This window comes from Alligator mississippiensis, chromosome 16, assembly GCF_030867095.1.
Source record: "Alligator mississippiensis isolate rAllMis1 chromosome 16, rAllMis1, whole genome shotgun sequence".
Classification (NCBI taxonomy): domain Eukaryota; kingdom Metazoa; phylum Chordata; order Crocodylia; family Alligatoridae; genus Alligator; species Alligator mississippiensis.
The window spans coordinates 8,015,888-8,025,371 of record NC_081839.1 but is presented as its reverse complement, the minus strand read 5'-3'; positions in this window follow the sequence as shown (position 1 = coordinate 8,025,371).

Below are 9,484 nucleotides of genomic sequence, written 5' to 3'. Positions count from 1 at the left end.
CAGTTGGGGAAAATATTCCTCTCTAGCCTCATGTGGCAACCAGCAAAGCCCAGAAGCAGGGGATCACCAGACACCTTCCACTCGGCTCTGCCACTTGGGGACAGCAAGCACAACTCCACACCTCACCCCCTCTAGCTGGTCAGCCAGAGCTCCCCTTTCTGTATCCCCTCCATAAACTAATCCCAGCTCCTTCAGTCTTCTTCTGTGACCAAGGCAGTTCATAGAATCATAGAAAATGAGGGTTGGAAGAGACCTCAGGAGGTCACGTCTAGTCCAACCCCCTCCTCAAAGCAGGACCAGCCCCAACTAGATCATCCAGCCAAGGGTTGTTTAGTCAGATCATAAAAGCCTCCAAGGATGGAGATTGCACCACCTCTCTGGGTAACCTGTTTCAGTGCTTCACTGCCATCCTAGTGAGAAAGTTTAAACTTCTGTTGCTGCAACTTGAGCCCATTGCTCCTTGCTCTGTCATCTTTCACCACCGAGAACAGTCCAGCTCCATCCTCTTTCAAACCCCACTTCAGGGAGTTGAAGGCTGCTATTAAATCCCCCTTCAGTCTTCTCTTCTCTAGACTGAATAAGCCCAGTTCCATCAGACTCTCATAAATCATGTCCCCCAGCTCTCTCACCATTTTTGTTGCCCTCCACTGGACTTTCTCCAACTTGTCCACATCCTTTCTATAGTGGGGGGCCCAAAACTGAACACAGGACTCCAGATGTGGCCTCACCAGTGCTAAATAGAGGGGAATAATCACTTCCCTTGATCTGCTGGCAACACTCCTATTAATGCAGCCCAGTTTGCCGTTAGCTTTCTTAGGAACAAGGGCACACTGTTGGCTCATATTCAGCTTATTGTCCACTGTAACCCCCAGGTAAAAGCTCAGTTGTGGAGCTCTGCTTCATTCTTCTGCTACTGAGCCTGGTCCTCTCCAATATCCATCAGTTCTGGTCTGCAGAGCTCTTCTCATGATCTCTCAGAGAACCATGTGTGGAGAGGCTCCTGGCTTTCCAACCACTGCTCTTTTTCAGGCATAGCTACTTCTAGATCACCTTTGAGCAAAGCTTATCCAACCTCTTCTTGAACACCTCCAATGACACAGAGTCCACAGCTCCCCTAGGCACTCTGTTTCACGGCCTCACTGTTCTAACAGCAAAGAAGTTTTTCCTGATGTCCATCTAAACTTACTTTGCTACAACTTCAAGGCATTGGTCTGCACCCTGGTCTGCAACATTGGAACAAAGGTTTCCTCCAGGCCAATGCAGACTTGTCTTTGCTGTACACTCTCTGCCTCCCCTCCCCTCTCCATCTCACTCACCCTTGGTTGTTATTCATCCTATTCCTCTGCATTGCTTAACTTGCTGAAGACTTTTGGGGAGATGTGCAAGAAAAGGGAATTTAGAAGGGCCAGTCCTTTTCCTTACTTACCCCCTCAAATTTGTAGAGCCATGATAGAAGGGGCCTTCAAGACAGTAGAGAAGGGGGAAGCCTGGAATTACTTTTTCTTTGCAAGATCACAGACTTGATGGTAAAAATCAGCAGGGTGCACACAGAGTGAATGCGGCAAAAGTAGGTTCTCCATACGGTGCCCACAACACATGAGCTGCATGCCCCCCATGCCACACACTGCATCACATGCCCATAACCCACCCCTGCACTGTGCCAAGGCCTCTGTTCCATGCCATATCCCCCTTTCCTCCTGCACTGTGTCACACCTTATGTGCCTCCCCCTGCACCATGCTACCTGCCAGGAAACCCTCAGTATGCCTTGTCAGATCCTTACGTCCCCTCAAAAGCCTCTCTTAGTCCCATGGATGGCACCATCCCACCCCCAGGGGCAAGAGCAGGAAGCAGAAGTTGGGGGAGGGAAAAGGAGCCCAGAAACTCCAGTAGCAGCACCAGAAGAGCAATGAGGGGAGCAGCACCTGGACTGGGATCCAGGTTAGACCCTCGGAGGCTACATGCCATCCATGGACCACCAGTCGGACAGCACTGACCCAGTATGGCCAAATCTACAAGTGTAGCAGCCTTGAGAGGGGAAGGGGGAGCTGTGCATGAGCTGGTAGCAATATGCATATAACAAAACTGCCCCATCTTTAACCCACACATCATCGAGGGGTGATTTAGCTCAATGTGTATCCCTACAGGATCATGCACACGGGCCTGTTACAGCCCAACAGCTTCAGCACCTCCCTGCTCTGCGTTTGAAGCCACTGCCACCTTTTTCTGTCCTCTCAGTGAGATTTAAGTACATGCGTATGTGATTTGCAACATCAGAGATCTCGAGCCGTGACGTATCACAGCGGTGGCTGCACGTATGGATTAAAGCTGCCATAAACAGTTGAGATATTCTGTTTAAACACTCATTTGTTGACAAGGCTATTCTAATCCCATTGAAGCCCTACATGATAGATGTATGTTGTCTTTCTGAGTCTCCTGCTGTATCCAACATTGATTTTTCAGCCTGGATGCTAAGGTAACCTTTACCTGGGAGCTTAGACATAAAGCAATAGGTGTGCGCTCACTGGACAGAAGTGTGTTTGCATTGCTATATGAAGACAAAAAATGATAATTGTTGCATCTCTCCACAGACAAGAAGAGTACAGTTTCAACTCTTTTTAGGAAAACCATGAGAGGGATCAAGCTAGGCTAGAATTATCTGATGCTACAGTGTGACTGAATATGGTAGCTGAAATGAGCTCCAGGTTCAAAAGAGGATTGGGCAAGCTCCTGGCAGTAGGTAGGTCCATCCGTGAGCATTAAATATGATAGTATAGTTAGAGAGGCAGCCTCAAAATTAGGACTTTGTTGGTCTTTGAATTCTGGAAGCAGTATGGGGTGGATTGTTCTGGGTATGCCCTTCTTAAATACTCTTCCATTTAGCATCCACTCTGTCACTGTGAGAGACAGGCCTATTTGTTGCTTGAGGACTGTGGGCCAGTGTCCACTAAGAAATGCTATCAGCCTCCCTTCAGAGAGAGGCCACTGGGTAAGCAACATCTGATTCCTTGGGACAAATCAAAATTTAACAGGAATCAGAGTGAGGTTATGGGTTTATAACAAGTGCACCAAGTGGGGACAGCACGATTGAGAGACAAGATGCTTGGCTGGTTGCTGGGTGGGCTGACCCAGTATGGCATCTTTTGTGTTCTCAGAACACATCTAGCAATAGATGTACTGCCTGGAAACCTTTCTAATCAAAGGCCCAATAGGTTTCTACAGTGTCTGAGTCCATGGTGAATGAAGACAGGATTATTATGTATCATGACAGGGGGCTACGTGAGCCCTAGCTCTATTTGTTTAAGGCTCACACACAAACTCTTTCTCATGCGCACACAAAACTAGAGAGGCAACACAATATTGCTTTTAAAACCAGAGACTTCTCAAGGAGAGAACTGCACAATGACAGACTCACCCTGCTCAGAGCAAATTCTTTGTAGCCAATGTCTAAGTTTTCTCCTTCGGCTTCTTGCCTGTCTTTTGAGAGCTTCACCCTCCAGCCAGGTAATTTCAGTGCCATTTGTGTTCCCCTTGAACACATGCAACACACACTCTTGCATACACACATGAAGGCATGCACACCCATCCAGCTACACAAAAAACCCGCATATAGAAACTGCTAAATCCAGGTGACTCTGCCTAGACTTAGTCACAATCAATCAGAATATGTGTGTGTGTGTGTGTGTGTGTGTGTCTGCCTGTCACAAGTTAGTTTGTCCCCACTGCCCTGCTCAGCACATATGTCCCCTTCCCCTTTTCTTGCTGAAACAATTCAGAAACCAACCAAGGAAAGCAGCAAATGTGTGCCCCCCCCCCCCCAACAAACACATATATAGAGGACTCTGAGTCTTTGACATCTATTTCAAAAGACATTTGTCCCTAGAGAGCCCCAAATTCTCTGATCTCTCTCTCTCTCCCACACACACACACCCCACCAGCTTGGGATGCCCTTTCTGAGATCTGTTTTAATCACATTTATACACTGTAACCAGGGGAAAGGAATCTATTGACAGTCTGTCTTCACATTTCTGTCAATTCTTCTGTCGACATCATTAAATCCAGGAGTGGATCTTAATTTAACGTGTTAGCTAACGGATTATTTAATTAGTTTTCAATAAAAAAGAAAGACCTGAATGATTTATTAGGGGGAAAAAGGAGTGATCAACAGATTCCGATGCCGGATCTGCAGAAAGATTCAGGGGTGGGGGTTGAACCTCTTCCTGAGTCTTTAAAGCACTGGATAGAAACTGCTTGCTTTCCCCATTTCTCCCCACTGTCTTCAATAATAAATGCAAATGCTTAAAAAAAATTTTTTTTTAATGCCCCAAACAAGCAATTCATACCCTGGCGAAGGGGCTGGATTTATTAGCAAGGCAATGACACTAAGGACCATTTCCAGAAAATTACTCTCCTATGTCTTTCTGTGTTCATCCCCCCCCTACTTTGCATAAATACAATAGCAATTACTGCAGCCAGAAGGAAAACAGCACTTCGGGTTATTTCCTGTATCACAGGTGAAGGAAGGAACCGCATCTTACTCCTAAAAGTCCTTGTCCTGCAGTCAGGTTTAGAGCAGGGTCTTGGGAGGGAATTTCTTTGCTAACTAGGGTGTTTTCCTGATTTTTAATTGTGCTTCATGTGGTATGAATGCGTGTGTAACAGAAGCGAATGTCATCCAGCCATTTGTCTGTCTGCCCCGCTATCTATCTATCTAGCTAGCTAGCTAGCTAGCTGTCTTTCTGTCCATGTAGTTATATTATAAGACGTATCTGTGAATACATGTGCCTATATTTATATACACGCAGGCAGGCAAACCGACAGACTGGAGTGGGGGGTGGTCTCCACTTAATTATATATCTATGGAGGCAGCCGGCTACTGAAGTACTGGACACGTTGCTGTTGTTGCAAAAGCATAAAGCAGAGCCCAGTTTGAACCTCCCGCAATAACCCGGGTCCTGCCCTCTGTGCCGCACCCCTGTGGCAGGACGATGTGGACAGAGAAATCCAGCCTGGGTTACGACAAGGTCGGTCCAGCTGCGCGATCGCAAGGCCCCTGCAGGCGAGGGCGGCTCGGGCCAGCCCGGGTGGGCCCGTGGGTTGTGGGTGCGGAGCCGGGCCGGGAATGGGCAGCTGGATCCCGCGGGGGAAATCGCCCCGTTCCCGTGCGCGCCCTCCAGGTGCCCGCCTGCGGCTTTGCCCGCGGTAGAAGAGCAAAGAGGCACTTAACCCGGGGTGGGGGCTAACATCATTTTATGATGAGAGTAACAAGTGCGATCCAAAGAAGAGCGGAGGCGACGGCTGCAAGGGCACGGAGCCGCTCTGCAAACCTCCACGTCCGTGTGCTGCCCCGGAGCCCAGCCGCGCCCGGGTGCGGCTCCCCGGCCCGGCTTCCTGCGGGCTGCCCGGCCCGACGGGCGCTTCTTGAGCAAATGCAACTATTTAGCGCCAGTTCGGCTCTCCAAAGAGACCAGATCCATTGCACGAAGAGGTTTGGGCAGAGAAGCGCCGGCGTGCTCAGGGCGGAGTGAGTGAGTGCCCGTGTGCCCCTTGGCTAATCACCACCCTTGTCCGGGGGCATCTGTATTTTTACATCTGATTTATGCTACCGGGATTTGAAACGTTTCAGGCATGCCAAAGCCCCCGCCTTCTCCCTGCCAGGGCTCTTGTGAAATACACCGGAGCGATGCTACTACATATCATAGGTTAGGTTGTCTTTATCATGTGGCTTTAAAGCTTTATGTCGTTTCTAATGTACTGAATTCACATAGGATGTGCGACTTTGATCACATACACAGACCCTGATGGGATGACTTTTAAGTTAGATGTGGAAGTTCCCAGGGCCGGATCTTGCCGGCCGCGGTCAGGGGTAAGATTCCCGGTCTCTGGCTGCAGGATCGGGGCCTGAAAGGATCCTAACCTTGCAGGCTGCAGCCCCTTCCTTAGCTACAGCGACAGGGTCAATACACAGCTACTCGGAGGCCGATCAAAGTCCCTATGAAATCAATCGATAGGAGCAGGATCGGGCCCTCCGTCAAAGGACATTGACACGTCCTTGTCTGTTTCACTGGGGGGGGTCTAACAGGTGAAGTTAGCCCTGACTGGGGGGAGAGAGGGTTGCTGCTCTTGTTTCCTAAGCCACCTCCCCACCCCTCCGGCATCCATTAACCTTTAATATCAAAGGAAGAAATCACCTGGAAAATAGCCTCAAAAAGCTTGTTTGGAGGCCGGCACGTCCTGCCTGGCTGACAAACCCACGGGGTCGGGCTGTGAACACAAAAGCCTCTGCCCACGGAGATCCGCAATGTGCTGGAGAGGGGATTTGGAGCAAGGGCCAATCGATAGTCTTTAACGTATGCACAGATGTGTAATACCTATGTAAATACTCCTGGCTGTTCACATAAATCTTCCGGCCCCCTCGTCGCCCCCCTGCCCCTAGCTCCGCAGCAGCTCTGCGGGTGTTTAGTTACCGGACTCATTCGCATGCCCTGTTGCAAATAATTTTTCAATCCATCTATAACTTTCCTCCTGCCGGAAAGAGGCCTCCTTTTGTTCCTGTCCCGGAGGCGAGCCCGACAGCAACGACCTCAAGTTTTCCTGTATTTTGCACCTCCATACATAAAGTAGTCCGTCTCCACCACCCCAACACCTCCACCTCCGGCTTAGACGTGTACACACAGCAGGGCTCAAGCCACTTCCAACGATCAGCAGCAAAAGGAAAACCTTACACCGTTTCGGGGACCTGAGTACACCCACATAGGAGCACCCGCAGTTGTACACACACTCACACATACCTGCAGGGATGGTACAGGGCAAGACCAGAATCGGGCCGGTTTATTTTTCTCCCCCACACAGGAATTGATCTGATTTGATCTTCCAGCATGTTTAAGATCTGGGGCATAGTGCATTTAAGTAATTCCTAGCATTTACACAGGCAGGCATACTGGTTTGCATAATAGTGTATATGCACACGTTAGATATAAATTATTTTTCCATGGCAGTATGTATTATGCTAACATATGGTGTGAGGTTTATAAATATATATGGGTGAGTATGTATATATATGTGCGTGTAAGTGTGTGTGTATACACATATATACACACACATACATATATATAGGGGGTGTATATATATATGTGTGTGTTTACACACACATCTCTGTGGATCTCTGTTATATACTACCCAACCTTCCCCATTCTGATCGTTTTTAGAAATAGCTTTTAATAAGCACCCCAAAATCCCCCCCCCAATCCAAGCTCACTCCACCTGTTAGGGTGAGCTGCAGGGACCCTGCGATGCAGGCTGCAGCCCCTCTCCTCCCCCGAGTCTGGCTCATGCAGACGCTCGGTGGCTCTGTGTATTTTCCCAGTAAAAAAAAAAACATTTCCACCTTCGGTGAAAAATCACGGGGGACCCTCCAGGCTGGACTATGGGGGAGAACACCCCTCCTCGGCGTGAGAGGAGCAAGGGACTGGGGGACGTAGGCGAAGAGTAGCTGGGAGCTCTTGGAAGACTGAAGGGTTTTCAGCTGGTAAGACCAAAATCAAGCTGGTTTTTATTTTTCCTTCAGCAACTGGTCCGGTCCCTGCAGTCGCTCCTTCGCCATCGGCCGAGTTTAAAGTTCAGGGGTGGGTCTGCATTTAACTTTTCAAAATAAATTGCGAATTAAAGAGGTTCTCGCCAAGGCGCCATTGATTTTTTCCCCCCTCTCCTTCCTACCCAGCGCATGTATTTTATTATTTTTTCCAGCTTGTGGGATGGGGTGAGTTCCCGAGTGCGGGGTTTCCAATGCAGCACAAACACAGCCGCGGCTGGCACTGGATTTCCAGGTCGTGGGAGATCCCGAGGTGACATCCCGGGCTGGAGCTCCGGAAACCGAAGGAAGGTTAAGAGTTAGACAGGCACCGGGAGCATTTCCATCAAATGGGCTTTCCAAAAAGTTTTCTATCCATCTCTCTACCTCCCTCTCTACCTAGCTGACTCTCCCAGTATATTCCGTCTCCATACAGTCATCTAATGAAAAACACGGATTACATCTCATTTGACAAATATTATTTTACACGGAAAAAAAAATTAGTACAGACTGGCTAATATTAAGGACATAAATTTTGGCTACAGAAATGAGGTTTTCGTCGGGGAAAGCATCTCATCAGATCGAAAAGACGGTGTCAGTTGTTTTTTTTAAATGGGAATAGCTACTTTCTGCCTTGCCTTAGACTAATTCCCCCCGTGGTGGTGTTTCCTTTTCTTTCTCGCCTCCTTCCTTTCTTTCTAAAGAAGCCGGCTTGGTCAAACACATTTCTAAAGCCTTCCTCCTGCGATCTCTTGCGACCCCAATTTTATCAGAGTTTTGTGACAATAGAAAGTTGGGAATCATTTGGGCTTAAATGAGAAAACTCTCCCCTTGGAAACACGGCTGCGACAGCGAGCAATTTCCAGAATGAATATTTCCATATATATATATATATATATATATATATATATATATTGTGTGTGTGTGTGTATATCTATACATATAGATATAGATATATACACACACACACAAATGTTTCATTCTTTTATTTCATTAAACCTCATGTCGTTCAGATTTCCAGATCTTTTCTGTCGAGCTCTTTTCTAATGCATGCATCACTGATCCTTCACGGAGATTTTAAAATTTCAAATAAATAGATGTATTTTAAAACAGCTTTTTTTTTTCCCCCTTAGGAAACCCGGGTGAGTTTGAGCCGGATCAACAAGCTAGACTTTTTCTGCCTCTATAATAGGTTTTAATGTAAAATTAAACAAGGCATGCATATTCAGAAAATAGAAGTACAAATTCAGCACAAACCCTTCTTGTTAGCCTTTTTTTTTTTTTAAACAACTCGCTTTGAATATGTACTTCCACCGAGAGAAAAATATTTCCCACCAGGAAATACTAAGTTAGACTTTTTTAATGAAATATTGCAACACAGATCCTTGGCCACGAATGTCCCCAAAAATGGAATGAGACGAAGGGAATAGAAGGCTTGAGAGAAAAACCAAGCAGTTTCCAAGAAGTCAATGGAAACATATATGGAGTGGATTTAAACAGAGAAAGAGATGTTGTATTTGTAACGTTCTCATTTATTTTGTAATTCCTATGCCAAAGAATAATATAATATAATATAATATAATATAATATAATATAATATAATATAATATAATATAATATAATATAGGGCATAGAGATATACCTACAGATAGATTTGTGTGCATCGGTGGGTTGGGTATATGCAGAGATACTTGTGCGGGGGTGCATTCAGTGGTCGGAGATAACCTATTTATTTACAAGATAACCTCGAGTCCTTCAGCAGGATCCCAGAGATGCAGCTGCACTCACCCCAAGCACCAATGCAACTTTCTCAGCCTGGATCTTTTTGTTGCCGCTGGGTTTTGGTTCCCCCGCTCCCCCCCCCAGCTTTGCTCGGGAGGTGAAAGCTTTGAATCCCCTTCAAGAACTACTATCAA